The sequence below is a fragment of the Schistocerca piceifrons genome, chromosome X (genome assembly GCF_021461385.2).
Source record: "Schistocerca piceifrons isolate TAMUIC-IGC-003096 chromosome X, iqSchPice1.1, whole genome shotgun sequence".
Lineage (NCBI taxonomy): Eukaryota > Metazoa > Arthropoda > Insecta > Orthoptera > Acrididae > Schistocerca > Schistocerca piceifrons.
The window spans coordinates 377,839,945-377,861,725 of record NC_060149.1 but is presented as its reverse complement, the minus strand read 5'-3'; the positions used below and the strand labels follow the sequence as shown (position 1 = coordinate 377,861,725).

Genomic DNA, 21,781 nt, shown 5'->3' with positions numbered 1-21,781 from the left:
GGTTTTCTCCTGCTATTGGGCCGCCAAAATTTCTCCACGCCCGGTCGGCCCCTCACCGGCGCGGCTAATGGTTTCCCTGTCTCGTCCCAGCAGATACGCTCCCCGGATGCTGCTGAGGCGGCTGATCACACCCTCTGGCGTTATTACTATTCTGTGAAGCCCGTATGACGTTAGTATGATACTGGTTTCCGTCATTCCTGTTATTATTTGCATTGTACCGATTGTTATTACGGTCCGAACCATTATTGTTATTGCTGCCATGGTTGCGGTATGCATTATTCCCGTGGTTATCGTTGTTGTGGTTGCTGTGGTACCCGTTGTTGTTACCACGGCCTCTGCCACTGTCGCGATTATTGCGCCAATTGTCCTCGTCCTCCACTCTTTCCAGGAAATCATTGATTGTCCTGTAATTGCTTCCTACGTAGCGTTTTGTATCATCTGAAAGCTTCTTGTAGAGTTCCCAGACTATTTCGGATTCCGTGCGGCGATCACGCAAATATTCCAACTTGCGGATCCAGCCCTCACAAAACTCCCTCATCGAACCGCGCGAATTCGCATCGAAAGGCCTCGATACGACAAATTCGCGCCAGACACGTTGCTGTTTTTGCTCTGACCAGTATTCAGCCAGAAACAAATTTTTAAACTCGTCAAAAGTCAGGTTCGTAATGTCGAGGTTTAAGCCCCAACGCTTGGCATCACCAGCCAACACATCAATAACCGCATTAATTTTTCTCTCATTAGTCCATGATCCGGGTAAAACTCTTTCACAATTTTTAATGAAATCCGTCGGGTGTATACCGCCTTTTTTCAAGGGGTCGAACCGCTCCTCTCTCGTCAACAACTCCGAACTATGTGCACAGATTGGCACATAGCTCTGTTTTTCGTCAAGTTTCCTTTCTAATTCCGACACCCTCGTAATCACTTGGCAAGTGGTTGTCGCAAGCGTTTCCACTTCCCTCTTTTTCTCTTCGCAGGTGTTAGCCTGCTTCGTCACTTTGGTATCTACTTCGGATACTAAAGCCTTTAAAGTTTCCACCTTCTGTTGATCCTCTTTTCTCACTAATTGAATTTGTTCCGTCACCTTATTCTCGATGATCGGAGCAACTGATTCTCCTACACTTTTCTCGATTCTGCTAATTTCAGAATTAAAACGAGTATTTATGCTCGCAATTTCCGCCTGAACGCCTATCATTTCCTGTTTAAGATTACCGATTTCGGTATTAATTACAACAATATCTTCTTTGATTTTATCAACTTTTGTGTTAACAACTCCAACATTGTTGTTAACAACGTTAATAGCTTTGTTCTGATTGTCTAGCATCCGTTCAAATTTTTCAGACTGAGCTTCTTGCTTGACCGATTGACTCTTGATTTCGTTAATCAAAACGTTCAATAAATCAGTTAAATTCCCGGAAACTACCGGTTTTACTTCCGTAGCGGCTTCCTCTTTAATTGTCCCCCCGTATTCGTCATCAAGGGATTCGCATTTGATTTTCACTTCCGACTCCGAAACATTTTCTAAAGTGTGGAATTCCATTTCTGCTCTTTGTTGCGTTTCGGCGGTCGCATCTTTCATGCTAGCCGCCTGTCCCTGAACAATGGGTACCGCGGTGCGCGTTCCCCACTGTTCGACCGATTGTTCCTTATCCAAGCCTACCAAATTTTGGTAATTGTTGCCTTCACTCATTTTAATAATTTTCAATATAAATGCCAAATCTCAAATCTAATTAGGATTCCTCACACTAATATTCTCGCTGACGTATCGACCATTTCGTAACCAGTACTTTGTTACGAGATTTGTACAATGCAAAATTCGTGTCCAGAACAACCTCAAATTTGAAGATTGTCCTGTCACGAGGTCGCCACGTGTAACCTCCCCCCTCACTTATCGACCTTAATGACAGTGAGAAATTAAACCGCGTGTACCTAATGGAAATTTGGGAAAAGCAATCGTCACCGAAGTTAATCTATCGGTAAAGAGGGAGGAAAGGGTTACATCTAAATGAAAGGAAAAATGCAAATGAAACTGGTGGAAATCAATTTTGAAAAGGGGTAAAGTTAATAAAGAAAGTAAATGTGCGGCCGTTACGTTAACAATTAACTAGCGGTAATTAGATATTTGAGATTTGGGGGAAATCACGGTCGCCAGTCCTAAGGACAATTACTATAGTAACTGAAAAAGAAAGGTTATTACACATATAATTAGCACTAGAAGCGTGGCAACTGAAGGTTGACACGTGTAGTGTGAAAACTGAAAGTTTGTCAGAAGTAATAAATTTCGCTACACTCTGACTTAATTTAGCAAAAGAATTAATAAAACCGGAAAATCGAAAATTAATTTAGTGACTGAAGTTAATAGTGAGCTTTCTTTCTGAAGCACATCGAAATCCAGTAAAATACGGTTAGTCTTGGACTACCTCAACAATCATTTCAAAAGCAACTTGACTCTACGCAATTTAGAAACAAGATATTTAACTTTGAACTTGAATTAAATGATTCTGAACTATTAACAATAGTAAAATTTAGTACGTACCAAGCTGAGCTGCAGTCACAGGTAAGCTAAAATATGCTAACAAAACTCGCACTCTAAATTTGTGCTCGTGTAACCTAAATATTGTAGCCAGCTACTGAACTTTGAAATTAAAGCAGTGAAATCTAATCATATTATTTTAATGCTGGCGTTTGAATTTCAACGACACTCGGGTTCATTTCGGAAAAGGAAGGGACCCTGCTTGGCAATGCAATTGGGACAATGAGCAACAAAGGTTCATGCTAAGTTGCTGTAATTTTGCGAGGCAAATGGAACAATTTGAAAAGCTGAGGTCTGCCATACAGTTCTGAAACTTTACGTGCTTTTACTCTTCCTTGTTGGTTGATTGAAGGTTTGAAGCCGTCGATCGAGGAGGTGGCGACAGTCACTCATTGTCGGCCGTCGCTGTTGCAGAAGCTGGATGTTGGCGCGCCTTCTTCTCGACACGGTCACCAGGCGAAACGGGCTCTTGATGTGCGCCAGCTAATGCTTCCCGTCCGCGACACCATGTCAGAAACTATCATCGCGAGTCGAGCGCAATTACTTGCTGCCAAACCCCGAAAGCGCGGCAACTCGCGGGAGCGTCATACGACACCTGCTCCACTCGCTACTCCCGCCAGACTCCAACTGCCCTGCCCGCGCTCCACGCGGCAGAGTTAACACTACCAAAGATCCTACACACTTTGATTCTTCACACAACCTATCGATGTAATCGTTCGATAGCAGTTTTCCCTAGGCAAGACCCAGCGTAAAAATACAAATAATATTTACGAAACAAACCAATTATACATCGACATGAGTGCATAAATATATATATACAAACAGTAAAACAATTACAATATATAAAGAGACAGAAATGTCATATCTTGAGGTAACAAAACAAGGAAAAAAATAATAGTACAATAAATGGAAATAGAAGGATATGCATTTCCGGCGTTACACGTGCCCCACATTGTCTGAGGATGTTCGTGTAACGTAAACAGACTCAGAAAATGTCCCAAAAAAGAAACAGCGGAAATGCATATGCTCAAAACATCAACAAAATTTAGCATTCGTCTAATTAATCATAAATCAATTTTTAGACCATAATAATTGAGTGGGGACACTCCTAATCTTATTCCACTCTGTCATCTTGCAAAAAATAAAACAGGTTGACAACATATTAAAATTCATAGAAGATATAGAAAATGGTTTAGCTATTCCAAAATCATTAGAATTCGTAACACTATGAGAAATGGAATACTATTTGCAAAATTAATCAGAGTACATGGTCATAAAAACAGGTAGATCAAAATACGCAAATTAATAATTAATTACATAGAATACACATTTTTACATAACCTTTTCATAATTAATATCTCGTCATGAGATTCCACTTAACGCTAAACAAGAAAATAATATTCAGTAGATCGAAAAAAACATAAATATTGACAGCAGAATTCTTTCACATCAGCTGTCCGGGAAGAAAAACTATTCCGCCTTTCGTACTCGCAAGTACAAAGAATGCCGACAGCGGCACAAGAGCCAACAGCGGCACAAGAGCCGACAGCGGCTCGCCTCGCTAGTATTGTTGCGCCCGCGTGTGCGGCACGCTTGATCTCACTTGCCCTTGTGACGGCGTTTCCAGAACGTCCGTTTCACTGAATTCTTTAGGAAAAACTCACTCCCGAGTAATCTCAAGGAGTCCCTTAATACTATCACAGTGGATAACTCAACACTGTCCATCATCACACGCATGTACTAGCCTGAAACTTAAAACAGCGTCTAAGTACATCGGCAATGACTAGTAAAACACATATTCATGAAATCTTACAGCTAGTTACAAAATCATATTTACGTTGCTTAATCTACTGTGACTCAGCTGAAAACTTAAATTAGCAGCTTGGATTTTTCAATTGATAAATAATCACTCTCTCTTAAATCATTTAGTCAAAATTAATTACTTATTAATTACAACTTCTTTAATGTCCTCTTGGTCAGTCAAAAGCATGGCAATCTAGCAAACCTTAAATCTTACACTCTATATTTACATATTGTACAAATTACCCATTGTGTGGTATTAATCGATCCTAGGTTGGTACAATTTCAAATCTATTATATTTCGTATACTTAATAGCTTTCCAGAGCTTGGATACTCTAAGCAATAAGCATTTGTGTGAGGTATACCAATGACTTTATATGGTCCATTATAAACAAACTTAAATTTAGAGATTTCATTGTCTATCTCGCTCGATTTCTCATGAGCTTTTACAAGTACTAAGTCTCCGATCGCAAACTTAGCAAAACGCGCTTTAGCGTCATGACGACGTATGCGAGCATCGGCTTTAAGCTTCATTACTTCTCGCAAACGATCTTTTTTCACACCAATACTAATGTCAATCCGTGGAGGGAATTTGATTATCTCTTCCACTAAACTTTTACTTCTGTCATCCAACAGGATTTCCTCTGGAGAAAATCCCGTCGATTCATGTCTCAAGGTGTTCATAATTCTCTCAAATACTGCTACATATTTGCCCCATGCCCTATGGTTGTGATGGCAATAGGTACGGCACAGTCGGCCTAGCTCGCGCATATACCTCTCAGCGGGATTCCCAGCCGGACAATAAGCTGAAATATGGATCACCTCGACCCCATTACTTTCCAAGCCTTCATTCCACAACTTAGAAGTAAATTGTGCCCCATTGTCTGATAGAATCGCCTTGGGCTTACCAATATGAACAAAATAATCGTTCACAAGCTTGCTATAGACTGCTTTGGCTGTAGCTTTCCTAATCGGGTATAGTTTGATGAACTTGGAAAAAGCTTCTAGCACTACTAAAATGTAAGCAAAGTTTCCTGATGACTTGGGCAAAGGTCCGTACAAGTCCACGCACAGTAACTCAAAGGTGTCGTTAGGCCTTATACTTTGCATAGGACCACGACTCGTACAGTTGGTAACCTTCACCTTCTGACATAAATCGCAAGTTTTCACTCTGTCAGTAACTCGTTTTAACATGTTGTTGAAATGCACTACTTCACTCAGCTTTTCCGTACATTTCTTTGGTCCACAGTGACCATACGCCAAATGGTAGTAGTCTATTATTTCCGTGACGTATTTGCTGGGCCAGCATACCCGCCAAATATTACTATCTTCACCCTTACGTATGTACAAGATATGATCGTATATCTTGTAATACTTCCTTAATTTCTCTCCTTCTGGACTCTTTTCATCATATCGGGTTTTCACCATATTTAAACAACCATCCTCGTTCTGATGACGACGTAGATTCTTACAAATGTTCATTATTAATTTACGTCCCTCAACTTCTTTAAAATAGTACAATTTGACCACTCCATCTGCCTCATCTTTCAATAGACCTTGATTAGACTCGGGCAACCGCGACAGCGCATCCGCTACGCAATTGTCGGTCCCTTTTACGTAACAGATGTCATAGTTAAATTGCTGTAAATACAGCGACCACCTAGTCAGTCTTTCGTGAAGTAGTTTACAATCCTTCAGATAAGTGAGCGCCTTATGGTCCGTATGAATAATCACCTTACGGTCCCATAGGTAACCCTTGAACTTCTTGAATCCCCACACGATAGCGAGACACTCTTTCTCAGAAATCGTGTAGTTTCGCTCACTTTTTGATAATGTTCGACTCGCGAACGCTATCGTCCGGTGTTCCTTATCCTCTCCTTTACCAACTTCTTGGAACACTTCTACCCCCACCCCGTAATTCGACGAATCCGTTCCCAGATGGAAGGGTAGCGATAAATAAGGATGAAATAGTATGTTAGATCTTAACAACTCGTCTTTTAATCTCTCGAAAGCGGTCTGACACCCGTCAGTCCACACAAACGGAACATTTTTGCGCAAGAGGTTATTCAAATTTTCATCATTAAACACTTGTCCTTTTACAAATTTACGGTAAAATCCTGTGAGCCCTAGAAAACTTTTTAACTGTTTCCTAGACTTGGGTGGAGGACAATTCTTTATTGCCTCTAGTTTCTCTGGGTCTTTCGTAATACCAGCAGTGGTAATTACATGCCCTAAAAATTTCAGTTCCTGCTTCACAAATTCGCATTTCTTTAGCTTTAGAGTCATTCCGCCACGGCGCAATGCTCTAAAAACTTCATCTAACAGGTCACAATGGTCATGCCAAGTGGCATTGGCCAACAATAGGTCGTCAACATATACAGTTAATCTTGAACTCAAAGCCGGTCCTAGCACTTTATCTAGGGCCCTGATGAACACGGACACAGATATATTAAGTCCAAACGGCAGTACTCTATACTGATAACACCTGCCCGCAAACGAGAAGGCGGTGTATGGCCTAGATTCTTCTTCGAGTTCTATTTGCCAGTAACTAGCTGTCAGATCGAGGCTAGTCATGAACTTAACGTCATGAAAACGTTGCAAAATCTCCTCCATACTCTCTGGTCTGTCTGTTTCACGTTGAACGACCCTATTCAACGTGCGTGCGTCAATCACAATACGCACACTACCATCCCGTTTTGCTACAATGACCAAACCGTTATTGTATGGACTTGTACTTCTTTCAATCACTCCCCATTCGATCATCTTATCTATCTCCCGTTGCACTGCTTCCTTTTTGGACAGCGGTGTAGCATACGGTCTCACGAAGAATGGTTCGTGCGGAATTACATGCAACTTGCATTTATATCCTTCCACAAGACCCGGTTTGTCTGAAAACACACTCTTATTCCTCATTATTACTTCATACAGGCCTCGTCTTTGTTCGTGTGTTACGTTTGACACACCGTCTACAATACTTTCCAATTCACTTTCTACACTATTGTCAATGCCGAGATTCCTCACATTACAGTAGTTCAAATTCATACCTACGTCAATACCATTCGGCCAGTTAACAATGTGTATAGGCTGGTATTGCCTATGCACACCGTCTCCTGCCTCGTCAAAACTAACTACTATTGTTTTATCTTGGGACGTACATGTCAACGTTTTGCTTTCGCAGTTAATCACTGCACGGTACTTTAATAGCCAATCTAACCCGATAATTACTTCCGTAGTTAAGTCTGGCACGACGACAAACTCTTGTTCAAATCGTGCCCCACATATCTCGAAGTTGACAAAAATCTGTTTTGTGACCGGTTTACTGGCCTTCCCAGTAGCACCGATAATTTTCACTCCTGTTACTGGCATAACTACGATGCCAGGTCTGTCTTTCAGTAACTCAAATATTTTCCCAGATACAGCACTCAATTCTGCACCGGTGTCAATCAACACGTTTAGTTGTAGGTCGTGCATATTAACAGACACTACTATCTGTCTACACTTGTCCTCGACTGTTTCTTTATTTTCCCACAGTAAATCCTCGTCTATATCCAGGTCATTCCAGAAAAAACCATCCGGCTTTGATCCTAAATCCGGCTTATCTGGCGGCTTTTTCAGCCTCTGTTCACATACAGTTTTAATTTCAACACGTTTGTCCTGAGGCTTAGTCTCTAGCTTCGCCTCCAATACCGAAACCTTTTCCTGTAACTCGTCAACTAGTGAGTGTTGCTTTGCTATCAATTCACTAATTGTCACCTTCGTTGATTCCTCTTTAATCAGATTGATCTCATCTGCCAATCTACCTGGAGGAATGTGCCCAGTCGCATCTGAAATTACTTCCTCTGGATCTGCGCAACCCACACTGCTATCGTCTGACCGTATAACGTCAGCTCTAACCTCATACACACTGTAATCTACGTGGTTTTCTACCAATCGTGTCCGGCTATCACTAAAATTTTCGTAATCTTTCTCCTTAATACTCTCGCAATGTTTAAACTGGATGTTCGCGTCGGATGGGTCGGCTACTTCTACCATTACAACTTTCGGTAAAGTCTGCCGGTTAGGGCCAGAACTTTCCGTTACTACTTCAACATTCAACTCCTGCGGGACGAAACACGACGAATCTTGCTCGTGCTCCCCATTAACATCAACTATTTCTGGTAAAGTCTGCCGGTTAGGGCCAGAACTTTCCAACACTTTACAAATACTATCTTCCTGTGGGACGAGACGCGGCAAATTCTGCCCGCGCTCTCCATAAATACTTCTCCCGTACAGGCCCCTATAATCTCTTAGTTCGTCGTATAAGCGACCGAACTGCCTTAACCAGACCTCATCCCTCTCTGCATCCCCTCGCTCGATGACGGACGTTTTATCCGACATCTGATCTTCTCTCAACAATTGCGAATCATTCTTAAACTGAATCTCCAGTTCCGCTGTGGGTATTACAGCTGGCACCTTATAATCGATTTCCGGAACACTACTTAAATTGTTCTCACTGACAGTGAATGTACCTTCTACTGCCGTGTATACAGCTGATCTACTACTTGTGGGCGCACTCCTTTCTCTTAACACTGGCACACTCTCCCGCCGTTGATTATTCCACACGGAATTTTCATACCGACGACACCTGGGTTTTCTCCTGCTATTGGGCCGCCAAAATTTCTCCACGCCCGGTCGGCCCCTCACCGGCGCGGCTAATGGTTTCCCTGTCTCGTCCCAGCAGATACGCTCCCCGGATGCTGCTGAGGCGGCTGATCACACCCTCTGGCGTTATTACTATTCTGTGAAGCCCGTATGACGTTAGTATGATACTGGTTTCCGTCATTCCTGTTATTATTTGCATTGTACCGATTGTTATTACGGTCCGAACCATTATTGTTATTGCTGCCATGGTTGCGGTATGCATTATTCCCGTGGTTATCGTTGTTGTGGTTGCTGTGGTACCCGTTGTTGTTACCACGGCCTCTGCCACTGTCGCGATTATTGCGCCAATTGTCCTCGTCCTCCACTCTTTCCAGGAAATCATTGATTGTCCTGTAATTGCTTCCTACGTAGCGTTTTGTATCATCTGAAAGCTTCTTGTAGAGTTCCCAGACTATTTCGGATTCCGTGCGGCGATCACGCAAATATTCCAACTTGCGGATCCAGCCCTCACAAAACTCCCTCATCGAACCGCGCGAATTCGCATCGAAAGGCCTCGATACGACAAATTCGCGCCAGACACGTTGCTGTTTTTGCTCTGACCAGTATTCAGCCAGAAACAAATTTTTAAACTCGTCAAAAGTCAGGTTCGTAATGTCGAGGTTTAAGCCCCAACGCTTGGCATCACCAGCCAACACATCAATAACCGCATTAATTTTTCTCTCATTAGTCCATGATCTGGGTAAAACTCTTTCACAATTTTTAATGAAATCCGTCGGGTGTATACCGCCTTTTTTCAAGGGGTCGAACCGCTCCTCTCTCGTCAACAACTCCGAACTATGTGCACAGATTGGCACATAGCTCTGTTTTTCGTCAAGTTTCCTTTCTAATTCCGACACCCTCGTAATCACTTGGCAAGTGGTTGTCGCAAGCGTTTCCACTTCCCTCTTTTTCTCTTCGCAGGTGTTAGCCTGCTTCGTCACTTTGGTATCTACTTCGGATACTAAAGCCTTTAAAGTTTCCACCTTCTGTTGATCCTCTTTTCTCACTAATTGAATTTGTTCCGTCACCTTATTCTCGATGATCGGAGCAACTGATTCTCCTACACTTTTCTCGATTCTGCTAATTTCAGAATTAAAACGAGTATTTATGCTCGCAATTTCCGCCTGAACGCCTATCATTTCCTGTTTAAGATTACCGATTTCGGTATTAATTACAACAATATCTTCTTTGATTTTATCAACTTTTGTGTTAACAACTCCAACATTGTTGTTAACAACGTTAATAGCTTTGTTCTGATTGTCTAGCATCCGTTCAAATTTTTCAGACTGAGCTTCTTGCTTGACCGATTGACTCTTGATTTCGTTAATCAAAACGTTCAATAAATCAGTTAAATTCCCGGAAACTACCGGTTTTACTTCCGTAGCGGCTTCCTCTTTAATTGTCCCCCCGTATTCGTCATCAAGGGATTCGCATTTGATTTTCACTTCCGACTCCGAAACATTTTCTAAAGTGTGGAATTCCATTTCTGCTCTTTGTTGCGTTTCGGCGGTCGCATCTTTCATGCTAGCCGCCTGTCCCTGAACAATGGGTACCGCGGTGCGCGTTCCCCACTGTTCGACCGATTGTTCCTTATCCAAGCCTACCAAATTTTGGTAATTGTTGCCTTCACTCATTTTAATAATTTTCAATATAAATGCCAAATCTCAAATCTAATTAGGATTCCTCACACTAATATTCTCGCTGACGTATCGACCATTTCGTAACCAGTACTTTGTTACGAGATTTGTACAATGCAAAATTCGTGTCCAGAACAACCTCAAATTTGAAGATTGTCCTGTCACGAGGTCGCCACGTGTAACCTCCCCCCTCACTTATCGACCTTAATGACAGTGAGAAATTAAACCGCGTGTACCTAATGGAAATTTGGGAAAAGCAATCGTCACCGAAGTTAATCTATCGGTAAAGAGGGAGGAAAGGGTTACATCTAAATGAAAGGAAAAATGCAAATGAAACTGGTGGAAATCAATTTTGAAAAGGGGTAAAGTTAATAAAGAAAGTAAATGTGCGGCCGTTACGTTAACAATTAACTAGCGGTAATTAGATATTTGAGATTTGGGGGAAATCACGGTCGCCAGTCCTAAGGACAATTACTATAGTAACTGAAAAAGAAAGGTTATTACACATATAATTAGCACTAGAAGCGTGGCAACTGAAGGTTGACACGTGTAGTGTGAAAACTGAAAGTTTGTCAGAAGTAATAAATTTCGCTACACTCTGACTTAATTTAGCAAAAGAATTAATAAAACCGGAAAATCGAAAATTAATTTAGTGACTGAAGTTAATAGTGAGCTTTCTTTCTGAAGCACATCGAAATCCAGTAAAATACGGTTAGTCTTGGACTACCTCAACAATCATTTCAAAAGCAACTTGACTCTACGCAATTTAGAAACAAGATATTTAACTTTGAACTTGAATTAAATGATTCTGAACTATTAACAATAGTAAAATTTAGTACGTACCAAGCTGAGCTGCAGTCACAGGTAAGCTAAAATATGCTAACAAAACTCGCACTCTAAATTTGTGCTCGTGTAACCTAAATATTGTAGCCAGCTACTGAACTTTGAAATTAAAGCAGTGAAATCTAATCATATTATTTTAATGCTGGCGTTTGAATTTCAACGACACTCGGGTTCATTTCGGAAAAGGAAGGGACCCTGCTTGGCAATGCAATTGGGACAATGAGCAACAAAGGTTCATGCTAAGTTGCTGTAATTTTGCGAGGCAAATGGAACAATTTGAAAAGCTGAGGTCTGCCATACAGTTCTGAAACTTTACGTGCTTTTAGTCTTCCTTGTTGGTTGATTGAAGGTTTGAAGCCGTCGATCGAGGAGGTGGCGACAGTCACTCATTGTCGGCCGTCGCTGTTGCAGAAGCTGGATGTTGGCGCGCCTTCTTCTCGACACGGTCACCAGGCGAAACGGGCTCTTGATGTGCGCCAGCTAATGCTTCCCGTCCGCGACACCATGTCAGAAACTATCATCGCGAGTCGAGCGCAATTACTTGCTGCCAAACCCCGAAAGCGCGGCAACTCGCGGGAGCGTCATACGACACCTGCTCCACTCGCTACTCCCGCCAGACTCCAACTGCCCTGCCCGCGCTCCACGCGGCAGAGTTAACACTACCAAAGATCCTACACACTTTGATTCTTCACACAACCTATCGATGTAATCGTTCGATAGCAGTTTTCCCTAGGCAAGACCCAGCGTAAAAATACAAATAATATTTACGAAACAAACCAATTATACATCGACATGAGTGCATAAATATATATATACAAACAGTAAAACAATTACAATATATAAAGAGACAGAAATGTCATATCTTGAGGTAACAAAACAAGGAAAAAAATAATAGTACAATAAATGGAAATAGGAGGATATGCATTTCCGGCGTTACATACTATCCACTGTTTTTATTTTAGTGTGGTGGTACATGGGTGCACCAGCAATTTAAGGCTCAGTCTTATTAAATTAGTTAATTTGATTATTAATTTGAGTTCTGAAAGTGATTACAAGCATAGAGCAACAAAAGTGCCATGAGTAAATTCAGCAAATCATATATAATAATCAAGGGTGTTACAGACGATTTGGCAGTTATTGCCCAGATAATATTTTTCTTTGTGTAAAGATACTAACATTTAGCTTGACTCAGACATGTATTTATGTTTAAAACAAGTGATATCTTGCAACTGATCAAAAAGTACCGAGTGACCTCCGAACTGCAGCGAAGGCTTGCGTAGAAGTGTGCACTATGAAGTTTAACAGTGAAATGTCTCATACTAGAAGAGGCTCTCCCCTAACGTTCTGCAAAGTTTTATGTAGGACAGTGCATGCATCTGGATGGCCAGCTCAGATTTGTTTACTAGCAAATCGAATTATTTAACAACTTCAGTAGATGTTCCATAATGCCCTTTCTTCCTGCACTGAAAAGATACATTCAGTCGCCAAGAAGATTTCTGTGAAACAATTTCATCGTCCCTCTCATACTTGCAACTCCCTGTTTTGCAGATGTGTCAGTTTGTCAGATCTATCTCCGAAGAACGCCTTTATTCTGGAAATTATCTGCGTCCCTGTAGCCAGCCAGAACACAGGCCCGGTAAGCAATCATCCCTTATCGTCAGACAGTGGGCTTCGAGACACACGTGCGGCAGCCTTCACTATACGTCTCCACGCTGCAGATGGCTCCCTTCGCCGAGGATGGTCCTGTTTTGAGGGTAACCATCGTGACAGACACGTCAATCCATTAATGCTGCAGGCTGATAATAATACGGATATAGGTCATTTTTTATTTCATAAAACACCTGTCGAGGCACACATGGAGTAGCATTACCGATCATCAGCATTCAATAGTAGTGTGTGAACTGCGAAAGGTAATAGCAAATACGAGGTGCATTCAAGTTCTAAGGCCTCCGACTTTTTTTTCTCCGGACTGGAAAGAGATAGAAACATGCGCATTGTTTTAAAATGAGGCCACGTTCATTGTCAATACGTCCCAGAGATGGCAGCACCATACGGCAAATGGAATTTTACCGCCAGCGGCGAGAATGAGAACTGTTTTAAATACTTAAAATGGCGACGTTTTCCTTACTTGAACAGCGTGCAATCATTCGTTTTCTGAATTTACGTGGTGTGAAACCAATTGAAATTCATCACAGTCGAAGGAGACATGTGGTGATGGAGTTATGGATGTGTCGAAAGTGCGTTCGTGGGTGCGAAAGTTTAATGGAGGCAGAACATTGTGTGACAACAAACCGAAACAACCGCAGGCTCGCACAAGCCGGTCTGACGACATGATCGAGAAAGTGGAGAGAATTTTTTTGGGGGATCGCCGAATGACTGTTGAACAGATCGCCTCCAGAGTTGGCATTTCTGCGGGTTCTGTGCACACAATCCTGCATGACGACCTGAAAATACGAAAAGTGTCATCCAGGTGGGTGCCACGAATGCTGACGGATGACCACATGGCCGCCCGTGTGGCATGTTGCCAAGCAATGTTGACACGCAACGACAGCATGAATGGGACTTTCTTTTCGTCGGTTGTGGCAATGGATGAGACGTGGATGCCATTTTTCAATCCAGAAACAAAGCGCCAGTCAGCTCAATGGAAGCACACGGATTCACCGCCACCAAAAAAATTTCAGGTAACTGCCAGTGCTGAAAAAATGATGGTGTCCATGTTCTGGGACAGCGAGTGCGTAATCCTTACCCATTGCGTTCCAAACGGCACTACGGTAACAGGTGCATCCTACGAAAATGTTTTGAAGAACAAATCCCTTCCTGCACTGCAACAAAAACGTCCGGGAAGGGCTGTGCGTGTGCTGTTTCACCAAGACAACGCACCCGCACATCGAGCTAACGTTACGCAACAGTTTCTTCGTGATAACAACTTTGAAGTGATTCCTCATGCTCCCTACTCGCCTGACCTGGCTCCTAGTGACTTTTGGCTTTTTCCAACAATGAAAGACACTCTCCGTGCCCTCACATTCACCAGCCGTGCTGCTATTGCCTCAGCGATTTTCCAGTGGTCAAAACAGACTTCTAAAGAAGCCTTCGCCGCTGCTATGGAATCATGGCGTCAGCGTTGTGAAAAATGTGTACGTCTGCAGGGCGATTACGTCGAGAAGTAACGCCAGTTTCATCGATTTCGGGTGAGTAGTTAATTAGAAAAAAATCGGAGGCCTTAGAACTTGAATGCACCTCGTAAAACCGTAGTAATACACGACAAGTCAAAGGTGCTTCATTTTAGCAGGATTCTCTCCTGTAAATAAGTATGCGTACCATTTGTCTAGATTCTGCATGCAAACAAATTAAACTTTACCAACATACTGTTTCCTGCAGAGCTCGATCGTGTTCATGTTTGCAAAAATAAGAATGAAACCGTGTCTGTAAAGGTCTATGGCATCGAGTTTTCAGATGATGAATGAATGACTGTAGAAGACAAAGGAAAGACAAAGAATTCAGAGTTATACCCAAAAGACGGTAGTCGTCATGGGAGATCATTGAGGTAAGCTGGAGCAAGAACTAGTACAGTCAACTACAGTAGACCGGATCTGAATGTGTAAAGCTCTAATTAGCTTAGAACCATAGTTGAGTTTAGTTTTAGTTATGTCACGTTCCGTAGATCATTTTCCCGATTATTTTATCGATATGATGTGGAACAAGTCAGATTAAAAGATATATATACACACATGAATAGTGCTAATATTAATACTACTGAAATTTTCAGTTCTACCTACTTTGGATTTAGGAATAGTGTTCCTCAAATGGGAGTCTTGTGAAGATATAATCTCATGATATTATTAAAAGCACTGAGAACAAATCGAAAACTAGTGACCTTTAGAAATTTTGATTCACTCCGTGTGGCTTGTTTGGCACAGTCTATAAGAGGCAGGTATAAAGGTTCAAGCTCTAGTTTGGCACAACGTTTTAAACTGTCACAAATGAGCCCTTGGCACGCGCTTGCGGTCTGTAACTGTAGTCACATCTTTCCAGCGCTTCAGGTTAGCCCATCACCGCATTATTTGGTGGTGGTGGGCGAATATTGTACCGCTTTGCTGAGTCCATCTACAACCTTCCTCTCCCTCCTCCAAAGCGCTGGGCAGCTGGAATGAACGTCCACAGGTGCTTGCTTGCCCAGGTCTGGAAAATATTTTTTTTTTTTTTTTCCTATTGTTGATTCATCACTCTCCCGCTGAAAGCCTTGCACTACCTTGTACTTTGACTTGTGTGGCAATAAAAGACTAGGACCCCAGCTTCAACTGCCCTAAAACATTACTCTTTTGTATGATATCTCACCCACACGTGAATAAACGCAATGTTAGCAACTTTGTTTTTAAATTACATAGTGGCAAGACCTTTCGCATGGCAAAACGGATAAGTAGTCCGCCTCGGTAGCTGTGTGGTCAGCACGACTGGATCTACAGCTACATCATACTCCGCAAGCCATCTAATGGTGTGTGCCGGAGGGTACTTTTGTACCACTAAGTGAACCCTCCAACCCCATTCCACTGGTGAATAGCGCGTGGGCAGAATAGTTGTTGGTAAGCATCTGTAATAGCTGCAATTTCTCGAATTTTCTCCTCGTGGACATTACGCGAGACGTATGTGGGGAGAAGTAATATATTTCCTGACTCTAGTAAATCTCTCTCTTGTAATGTCTGTCGATGGATGGAGTTAGCTAAGCATCTCCGTAACGCTCTCCCGCCGACTAAATGATCCAGTAACGAAACGCAACGCTTTTCGTTGTATCTTCTCTCTCTCTTTTGACAGTTCTACCTGGTAGAGATCACAGACAGATGAACAATACTCAAGAATCGGCCGACAAACGTCTTATAAGCCATTTCAAACGTGGGTGAGTTACATTTCCTTAAGATTCTTCCAATGAATCGCGTCTGGCATCTGCTTTTCCCACTATTTGTTTTATACGGTCGTTACACTTAAAGTCGCTCTGGGTAATCACTCCTAGGTATTTTACGGCAGATACTGTTTCCAGCGGTTTGTCATCAATAGCGCAGCTGTGCAGTAGTGGATTTCTTTTCCTATGTATGCGCAATATGTTACATTTATTTACATTCAGGGTCAACTGCCAGAGCCTGCACCATTCATTAATTCGCTGGAGGTCATTCTGCAAATCGTCACTACCTCCTGGCGTTGCCAATTTGTTGTAGATAACTGCATCATCTGCAAACAGTCTTCAAGATAGTAACCATCCTTCCTTGGGATACTCCAGAAATCACCTTTACATTTGTAGATTTGTAGATTTCGTTCCGTTGAAAGCGACGTGTTCAGTTCTGTCTGGAGCCAAGTCTTGAATCCAGTCGTAAATCTGCTCCAGAACTAAATAAGCTAATTTTTTTTCACAACCAAAGGTGTCCGGATTGTATTCCCTATCGGCTCAGTGAGTTTCTACTCTCGGGGAATGGGTGGTGTCCTATCATCATTCATCATCACCGACACGCGAGTCACCCAAATGGTGTCAATTAAAAAGACTTTCGCCCGGTATCGAGTCTCCACATACCAGAGAGAGAAATGGAGTATCTGAATGGCTACGAGCGTTCCAGCACCGCCTTCAGGCCTGCGTTCGGATCTAGAGGTCTTGGCCTCAGCACCGGTGAGTGCAGGTTTGCCAAAACCTGCGGATTGCCTAGATGCAGAGGCAGGGCAATGATATCACAATTCAATGGCGGAATGCAAGAGGGCGCTGGCAGTAAATTAAAAAAAGAGAGATGTTGATGCTGAGAATTTAAAAAAAAGGCTCCAGTGAAACAGCCAATCACAGCCTAGTATTTTACCAGCCATTAAAATGAAACAGACAATCACAGCCCTGTATTAACCGACCACTAGAACGTAATAGCCAACTGCTATGTAGCTCTCATGTTCAAAAGTATTCAACAGACATTTATTATTTATCAATAATACGTATAAGCACATACACACGTACATACACACACCAGACACACACACGAAGTACGAAAGATATTATGCATACATCTCCAGAGTTGAGTGCAACAGGTGGCTGGATAAAAAAGAGAGAAGACCTTGGCTAACTCACCATTAGCTAACATCCATGTCTGCGAAAACCTTTCTAAGTCAGCAGTAGCTGGGATGAGGTGACAAGGCATAATAGTAGGATGTTTTGGTAAGTTCTGGCTAAGTTTCCATTTTCTAGCTCACTCACTCATTTCACTTGTTCCTTCACTAGCAAATGAAGACTTACCCAGAAACTATCAAAACATGCTACTGTAATCCACTTTTCAGGTCTAACTCACTTAATTTCATGTAAAATAGTTAAAAAATTAATAAATATGAATATTTTGTTCATATCATGTTCTCCTATTTTCAAAATAATTATTTTTTCATACAAAAATAAAATTTAATATTTTTTTTATAAAAACTGAATGTAAGAAAACTAAGTTTAATATTTCTTTATAAATGGTTAATGTAAGAACGTAAAATTTAATATGTTTTGATAAAGGTGAGTGTAATAAAATAAATAAAATGAACATAAGAAATCGATTCTTTATCTAAAATTTTCCGAATTCTTTCTTCATGAGCAGCCATAAGATTTTTATGAACTTTCGGTTGTACAAGGTTTTTTAGTATTTTTGTACCAACAGTTCTACCACATTCACATGTAACATTAATTTTCTGATTTCACGACACACATTCTTTATAAATCCAACAAAATGCATCTTTTAGATACTTATCTTTATGAAACATATTAATATTCTTTTTCTCTAGACACTTACCACACTGCTTTAGCTGTTTGGTATTGTCCATTTAAATATTACAAAATTTAATGGGAAAAACAAAAGTTCATTCTCAAAAACTGCAAAACAACCACCACATGGACTCCTCTGACCCTATGTACACAGCACTACACGAAGACTAAGTTCTGAAGAAACAGAACTGCTTCATTTATTCATGCTGTTATTAAGTAGGTAGGTGAGGGTGTTAATTGTTTTGTCAAATAGCTAGCTCTCCTCCAACCAGTGACGTTTTGTTGACTTTGTGATATAATGGCCAAAATCCTTCAGTCTAAGTACTCGGTTAAGACATTTGATAGAGTAGAAAACCTCTAAGATTGTATATATAGTGGTATTCAAGTGACAAAGTACTTTATAAAAGCACTACTTTCATCAGTTTATTTCGGATGTAAATAAATTACTTTCTTCACATATGTTTACACATTATGTAAACACATACATCTGTTTCCCAAGGTGCAAAAGATCTAAAATTATAGAATTTCTGTCTTCCTCCATTTAGAACTACACATTTCTAGTAAGTTATAAATTTAATTAGATTTAAATGGAAAAACTAATTATTCCCAAAGATATTGCACCTTGGGAAACATACTATGTGTTTACATAACTAAGGAGGATATAAATAAAGAATGGTTTCTGTTATTATTTAGTCATTTAGGATATTATGTTTATCGCATTTATTCTGCAGAAGATGGAAATTTAATTCGCCCTTGTTACAATTTTGGAAAATACAGGGTGTTCGAAAAGTCTTTCCCTGATTACATAAATTGATAACTCAGGCTAGAAGTAAGATACAAATATGAAACTGGTGTCTAATTGTTTACAAACTATCAAAGTTTTTTTTCATACATCAGTAAACTTTCACGTGAGCACCCTTGGTAGCACGTAGCACATCTAGGCGATATTCAGTTTCCGTCCACACATTAGCCAACATCACTGAAGGGATCGATCCAACGACTGTGGTTATCCGTTGCTGCAGGGTTTCGAGATCTGGTATATGTGTTCGATAGACCTCGTCCTTGACATAACCCCATAAAAAGAAGTCTAAAGGGTATGTCAGGAGAGCGTGGAGGCCAAACCGTTGGCCCATCACGACCAATCCATCGCCCAGGAAAGGTCATATCGAGATAGGCACGGACGCCCAAACCTCAATGAGGCAGTGCACCGTCTTGCTGAAACAAGACATCCGGATAATACTGAAGCAGCTGAGGAACAGCATACAGTTGCAACATGTCCAGATACACTGCAGATGTGATGGTAGCCTCAGCGAAGATGAATGGCCCGATAATTCGATCGTGCAATACCGCGCACCAAACATTCATCTTTGGACTGCCTTTGGTGCACTCCATGACCTCGCCAGAGGGTTGTGAACCCAAAATGCGCACATTATGGCGATTCATTACTACACTGACAAAAAAGGGCGCTTCGTCGGAAAAGGCAATTCGTCTGAGATAACCATCATCGTCCTCAATACGTGGTAGCATTTCGACCACAAAGTCATATCGACGTGTACTGTCATTGGGCAACTAGGCCTGAACGATTTGCACTTTGTATGCACGAAACAATAAACTTTTGTGTAAAATGTCATGGAGAGAGCTTTTTGGCATCTGCAATTCACGTGAGGCCCTGCGCACCGATTTCTTCGGACGTCGCAGAAAAGACTGCATTGCAGCTTCCACCCTGTCTGCTGAGGTTCTTGGTCGACCAGACCTCGGAAGGTCAGCAACCGATCATGTGTTCCGGAACTTCTCATACCAGGCTTTAATGCTCTTGACATCAGGTGGATTCCTTCCAAATGTTGTCTGGAAGTGTCTCTGCACTGTGGTTGGTGATCGTGTGTCATGGTACCACAGGACACACTGTGCCTTCTCCTGATTGGTTAACATGGCTTCTTGGGCACTGCACCTCATCCAGCACTTACGTACTGCGAACGTAAAACAGAAAAAAATTTTGATAGTTGTAAGGAATTCGACAAATTTTCATATTTGTATCTTACTTCTAGCCTGAGTTATCAATTCATGTAATCAGGGAAAGACTTTTCGGACAACCTGTATTATATTCGCAAATATATAGCAAGTTTAAAAAAAAAGCACTTCGTCATCAGGCCACAAGTGGCCCATCGGGACCATCCGACCGCCGTGTCATCCTCAGTTGAGGATGCGGATGGGAGGGGCGTGTGGTCAGCACACCACTCTCCCGGTCATTACGATGGTTTTCTTTGACTGGAGCCGCTACTATTCGGTCGAGCAGCTCCTCAGTTGGAATCACGAGGCTGAGTGCACCCCGAAAAATGGCAACAGCACGTGACGGCCCGGATGGTCACCCATCCAAGTGCCGGCCACGCCCGACAGCGCTTAACTTCGGTGATCTCACGGGAACCAGTGTATCCATTGCGGCAAAGCTGTTGCCATATAGCATGTTTAGTTCTTCTTAATTACAAATATCCACCATTAATGTTAGATTTTTAAACAGAGTGATATAGTTATTCCAGAGAAATTCGAAGCAGTTAAAATATATTCAATTGCAACCATGTGCACACAAAAATTAAACAACGAACACTAATCTTTCTTGGTTTCATTTGGTGTTTTTTAGTTTTATCGAACTTAACTTTAATCTTGTAATTTAGATCTATATTTTTATTTCTAATTTCCTCTTCCACTCAATACTTAGAAGAATAGCAATCAGGAATATTATAGAATTTAAAAGTTTGTCTATTTTTCCATGATAATTTTCGATTGTAATGTTGGAAATAATTACTTCTAATCCATCTTCTAGACCTTTACAGTTTTTAATTGTCATATTTCCTAATACTTGACCCATTTTTATGTTTTTGATTACTTGTTTATCTTCTTCTTTGTATAATAAACTCTTTTTGTCTTCAAAAATCTTTATTACCTTTAAGTTAATTATTTTAGGAAATGAGTGTCCCTTAAAAATGGAAAGACCATCTGTTTCTATTTCCAAAGTTAGTTCATCTTTACAGTAATAAAAAGTTTCTAATTTCTGTATAAAACTGTTATATGGAATACAAATAAATCCTTCTTTTAAACATTCTCTGTCTTTACTTATATCTATAAATATATTCTATAGGTACCTCTAATAAAATGTACAGATTTTTTACCATTATTTTCACTCAAAACACCAATATATGGATACTTGTTTTTATCATTTACCTCAAAAGCATAATTTTTATAAACTCCACTTGTTGGAAAACCTATCTTTTATCATTTACAATATTCTTATATTTCTTCTTGAATTTCTCATTTTTTTTTTCCTTCTCCAAAATATTTAGTGCTCATCCTTTAAGAATTGTTTTATCCAAATATTCTAGTTTTCTTTCTTGTGTCCTTAACTTTTCCAGTTCTTGTTCTCATTTTTTGTGGAGTCTATATGTACTGCATTATTCGGTTTAATTTCTTTAATAGGAAGTGCTGAAAGTTTATTGGTTGTATTTGCTCTTTTTCTACACACAAATGAAATAATATTT

General features: G+C 41.0%; 1 pseudogene; it reads right to left on the bottom strand.

Moving 5' to 3' along the window:
* Positions 1–20,585: 20,585 nt before the first annotated feature.
* On the bottom strand, positions 20,586–20,703 carry LOC124723746 (annotated as a pseudogene).
* Positions 20,704–21,781: the final 1,078 nt, after the last annotated feature.